The following is a 6,103-nucleotide window of genomic DNA, read 5'->3' as shown; positions in this document are numbered from 1 at the left end:
CTCCAAAGCGCATGCTCGGATCGTTGCAATTTCAAAGTTCGGCCTTTTTTGTTCCCCACCGCTTTCTCCGATGCGAGCCAAAAAAACCGTGCCCGGCCAACTTTTCTGCCGTACCCTTATGACATTGTTTTGATCTCGTCTCCATAAACACGTACTGTAATGAAGCAGGCAACAACCCGCAGCAGTTTAGGCTTTTGTGCAATTTGACACACTCGGTCAACAATAGAGTGATCAATGCCTGGAATGCACTGCCTGACTCTGGTTTCTTCCCCAAACCCGAAAAACTTTAACCTCAGACTGTCTACAGTCGACCTCTCCCCGTTTCTAAGAGGTCTGTAAGGGGATGCATAAGCACACCACTGTGTCTAGCGTCCCGTCCTGTCCTCTTTTATCTTTACTTGTATTTATATAAACTACTACTATCTCAGTGTTTCCTAACCTTGGCAACTTGAAGATATTTGGACTTCAACTTCCAGAATTCCCCAGCCAGCATTTGCTGGCTGGGGAATTCTGGGAGTTGAAGTCCAAATACCTTCAAGTTGCCAAGGTTGGGAAACACTGTACTATCCTATACATGTTTGACAAATAAATAAAATAAAATGAACCTCAGTATTAAGAGTCAGGTGAAACCTTCCCCTCCACTCCCAAGATGGGATCATCCCTGCCCTATTCATCACTTTAGGCTGGTGCAGGCGTATCTCCAGTCTTGTTTTCCAGGACCCATCTGCTTTTGACAATAAGGGAGTCTCCTTCAAACCTGTCCTGGCTTTATCTGCCAAGTCCGCAGTCCTGAATCAATTTCAAAGGGCAGTGGCCGAGGACTCCATACTGAAATAGGAGACAACTGTTTCTTTCTTTGCTGCTGCTTCTTGATGCAACTTACCTAGCTGCTGCCAAATTGTTGTGTATACTTTTGAAAGTGGAATGTAGCGCTCATCTGAATGAAGTTAAGCTAGTGTCAAAAGGGAATCTTGTAGTTTTGCTACAAATGTTTATTTATTTTATTTCATCAAGCATTACATAACAGATATAAGTATAAACCTAACTCTGAATAAATGAAATGGGTATGAATAGAAGGGAACAATAGGACAGGGATGGTAGGCACACTGGTGTGCTTATGCATAAGTGTGTTCTTTTGGACAGCAGCTTAATGCTATTCTAGAATCGGACTATCTAGAACAAACCGTCAGGATTAGTATTTCTTTTCTTTTATTTTCATTTACTTATTTATTTTGTCAAGTACGAATTGGTTATTTACAAAGATATAACAATGTTTATATACATGATACTAGTAAGAGAGAAACATTAGAACGGGACGGAAGGCACAATTTTTATTTATTTATTCATTTGTCCAATACACAAATACATAGGAAGAAAAATAGACATGTAGTAATATATATAAGGGTAAAGTGAACTTAGAGGAGAGGATATATGAAAGAAAGAAAATATATATGATAAGTGAGAGAAAGGAAAGACAATTGGACAGGGGACGAAAGGCACACCAGTGCACTTATGTACACCCCTTACTGGCCTCTTAGGAACCTGGAGAGGTCAATCCTGGAGAGTGTAAGGGAGAATTGTTGGGGGTTAGGGGTTGACACAATTGAGTCCGGCAATGAGTTCCACGCTTCGATAACTCGATTGTTGAAATCATATTTTTTACAGTCAAGTTTGGAGCGGTTCATATTAAGTTTGAATCTGTTGCGTGCTCTTGTGTTGTTGCGGTTGAAGCTGAAGTAGTCATTGACCGGTAGGACGTTGCAGCATATGATCTTGTGGGCAATACTCAAATTGTGTTTTAGGCGCCGTAGTTCTAGGCTTTCTAGGCCCAGGATTGTTAGTCTATTTTCTGGTGCACTTACGCACGGCCCTGTGCTAGGCCCCTGTTGAAAGGAGCCTGATCATCAGCTTTGAGCATGTCCAAATAATCTGTGCCAAACCAGAGTGGGCTTTGACAAATGGGTAAAGTTGCTACTTCAGAAATCTGCAAAAAAAACCCAAAAACCTCAGATTCACCCCTATTCCACCTCAAAGTATTTGGTATACATTTTCCTGCCAACTGATGAAGTTTGGTGGGAAGGAAAGGAAACAAAGTCATGGGAACAGACATGTCCTTAACCTGCCTTGTGCATGCCTGCCATAAATGCAAATGGCACATAGCATTGTGTCCACAGCAGGAGGGAGGAGGTCACGAGGCAGCAGATTTTTACAGATTACAGATTAGCAGAGTTGGAAGGAATCTTGTAGGTCATCTATTCCAACCCCCCAATCAAGCAGGAGACCCAGCATCATTTCTGACAAATGGAAGTCCAATCTCTTCTTGAAAGTCTCAAGTGATGAAGATCCCACAACTTCCTAGGGCAAGCTGTCCCACTGGTTGATTGTTCTCACTGTCAGAAAGTTCCTTCTTGTGGACTTCCGGTGGTGATGTGAGGGGTGACACCTGTGGAAGGATGATACTTGTCCTTTGAGGCTGTTTTTTCTTTTGTTCCTAGAGTCCCTTTGAGGCACAGGCAGTTTGGAGGACTGTGTGGGTGAGGAGGGATAGCCTGCAACAGTGAGGCAAAAGTATTCGCCGGCTGGGGCAAATGGAAGCGCTCGCTTTTGCTCTTTGAAGTATGGCGGACCTGAAGCCACAGCACACCACGCAACGATAAGTAAGCGGAGATTATAATGGATCGCACCCAAAACTTCAAAACCAGTCTTTCACAGAAACAAGGCACAGACAAAAAAGGGATCCAGCCAGAAAGACGAAAAAAGCAAGGAACTCAGGGAGAATCAGGCAAAAATGAGGGGTGAGCTCAGAGATACGGCAACAACATGTATTGTAAACAACTATAACTGAGAAGCTAAAAAGAGTCTTTATGATGAATTGGAAAATAGTACCATGTCTTACTTTGCTACTGTTTGCCAAGAACTAGCGGATAACATTATATCAGAGATCAGACAACAGATCGGAGATCAGACGCCAGAGCAGATAATTGCACATGGTGGATGACTTTGCATAATCGGAACAGAGCGGCTTGTAATGCCGTGTGGAGAACATAGTACCCGACTATTGAATCTGAAGAAATCGGAACATTTACAATGAATAGCTGTGATCTATCTAGAAACTACTGACTTTGGTATTGTTACAGAGAAAATGATTTTATAATACAGTACTTTATTTTTTTCTCCTCACCTCCTTTGATGTTTACTTTCCTTTTCTCAAAACTCTTTCCCTTGATAAAAAATCTTCCTTCTTTCCCCATCCTATCTGATAATTAAAAAATAATTTGAGTCTCCCTTTTTATTGTACTGTATGTATATTAAATTAGACCAATACTTTTTATTATTATCACTGATTACATAATCTTATAATTAAGGAACTATTGAGATAATTAGAAAGATTAAATTCACATTGATTACATAGGGTTGCTTACATATAAAATATATTTATATTAACTTTTTATATTATATACCTATATTATATATTTATATTTAGATTGGCTAAGAACCTATAGACAAAATATTATTATATTGATATACAGTACTATATAATATCATTACCTTGCTACTTATATTTTATACTAGTTCATATTTATAAATATTTATAACTATCTGTATATGTGTATAACATTATACAGTAATTGATTGTGGGTATTATCTAAATAACTGAGACAAATATTTTAAGAATGGACCAAATTGATAAGATAACATAGGGCTATATGGTAATTTGGAATAAGATATTTAGAATACTAGAACAACAAAGTTTGATACTGAAAGAAATGACAAGTAGCACAGGTACAATAACAAATACAAGAGGGTAATATAGTGGTACCTCTACTTACGAACTTAATTCATTCCATGACCAGGTTCTTAAGTAGAAAAGTTTGTAAGAAGAAGCAATTTTTCCAGAGGAATCAATGTAAAAGCAAATAATGTGTGCAATTGGGAAAACCACTGGGAGGGTGGAGGCCCGGTTTCCTCCAAAGAAATTCCTAGAGAGGCCCCATGGAGGCTTCTCGCTGCCTTTTCCGGCTCTGTTTCCTCCCAGGAGATTCCTAGAAAGGCCCCATGGAGGCTTCTCCCTGCCTTTTCTGGCCCTGTTTCCTCCCAGGAGATTCCCCACGGAGACTTCTCCTCCGCCTTTTCTGCCCTGTTTCCTCCCAGGAGATTCCTAGAGAGGCCCTATGGAGGCTTTTCCCTGCCTTTTCCAGGCCCGTTTCCTCCCAGGAGATGATGATGATGATTATTATTATTATTATTTATTGGATTTGTATGCCGCCCCTCTCCGCAGACTCGGGGCGGCTAACAACAGCAGTAAAACAGTACAACAAAATCCAATACTAAAAAAGCAGTTAAAAACCCATTACAGTGAACCCTCGAGTTTCGCGTCCTCAAGTATCGCGAAAGGGCTATTTCGCGAGTTTTCAACCCGGAAGTAAACTCCACCATCTGCGCATGCGTGCCCTTCCACGCATGCGTAGATGGTGGAGTTTCCCCGCCGGGCAGAGGCTTCCCTGGGTCTTCCCCCTTCCCCCAGAGGCTTCCCTGGGACACCCCAGCTCCGCTCCCCAGCTGGGAAGCGGCCCCAGCAACAGCGTGGGCGGGCGGGCGGTGCCCGCGCGCTTGGGGACATCCCAGCTCCGCTCCCCAGCTGGGAAGCGGATCTAGGGAGTCCCCACCGCGCGCGCACCCCAGGCGCGAGCAACGGGGTGGGCGGGCGAAGGGCGGGCGGCAGTGGAAGCAAAAACACCATCTGCGCACACGCAGATGGTGTTTTTACTTCCGCACCGCTACTTCGCTAAAAATCGATCATCGCGTGGGGTCCTGGAACGGAACCCTCGCGATGATCGAGGGTTCACTGTATATAAAAACCAATCATACATACAAACATACCATACATAAAATTGTGAAGGCCTAGGGGGAAAGTGTATCTTAGTTCCCCCATGCCTGGTGGCAGAGGTGGGTTTTAAGCAGAGGCCCCACGGAGGCTTCTCCATGCCTTTTCCAGTTACAGTTTCGGAGGCTCGGGTTTGTAAGTAGAAAATGGTTCTTGAGAAGAGGCAAAAAAATCTTGAACACCCGGTTCTTATCTAGAAAAGTTTGTAAGTAGAGGCGCTCTTAGGTAGAGGTACCACCGTACAAGACTCTGCCGTGAAGAAGATTAGTGTTAAGCACCCATAGCAATAGCACTTAGACTTATATATTACTTCACAGTGCTTTACAGTCCTACATAGTTTACAGAGTCAGCAGGTTGCCCCAACAACCTAAGTCCTCATTTTACTGACCTTGGAAGAATAGAAGGCTGAGTCAACCAGTACATCTTGCAATACAGTATCTCGTTCCCATTGAAAATAATTTAAATGTGGGAAATGTTAATATAATTCTACAGCTAGACTTTGAGTAAATTGTTCTAATCTTCCAATACATTTGTACACTAAACATTTTTAAAAATCTTTTAATACAGAATGAAACTTCAGAAACCTTCCAAATTTGGCTGCCAAATTCTAAATTTAAGTCCCACAAGAAGCATAATAAATAATAAAATGACAATATCTTGAATAACATCTTGAATAACAATATCTTGCAATTTATTGCAAATGGTTAAGCCAAATATTTTGTTTCAATGATGATCTGGTGTTTCTATGTTTTTCCAGTGCATATTGATGTTATCACTCACAAGTTACCAGTTATAATTATGTTTGATGTGTACAATTATAAGCTCAGAATATTATTATGGTAACTTTTCATTCACTTTTTTGAATAACACAAAATATTATACATGCATACACACATAGTATATATATAAACACACATACACCTACCTACCTACCTACCTACACACACACACACACACATATATATACCCTGCCTGTCCGTTAAATCCCTTTCCATGTCTACATATTTTGCTTTGTTTATTGTGATCATAATAAAAGCTACAGCCAATACTAATCCCATGCAATTCTGATGTCACTGTGCATAATCTAAACATGTCATGCAGCACATTGCTCATTCTCTATTCTGGGATCTTCATGCACATATAGTACTCGGGAATATCATGTTTCTCAGATGCCAAATTCAAATTATGCTGCAGATAATATTACATGGTTCTTAGAAC

The sequence above is a fragment of the Erythrolamprus reginae genome, chromosome 2 (assembly GCF_031021105.1).
Source record: "Erythrolamprus reginae isolate rEryReg1 chromosome 2, rEryReg1.hap1, whole genome shotgun sequence".
Classification (NCBI taxonomy): domain Eukaryota; kingdom Metazoa; phylum Chordata; class Lepidosauria; order Squamata; family Dipsadidae; genus Erythrolamprus; species Erythrolamprus reginae.
Note: the sequence above shows the minus strand (reverse complement) of the source record.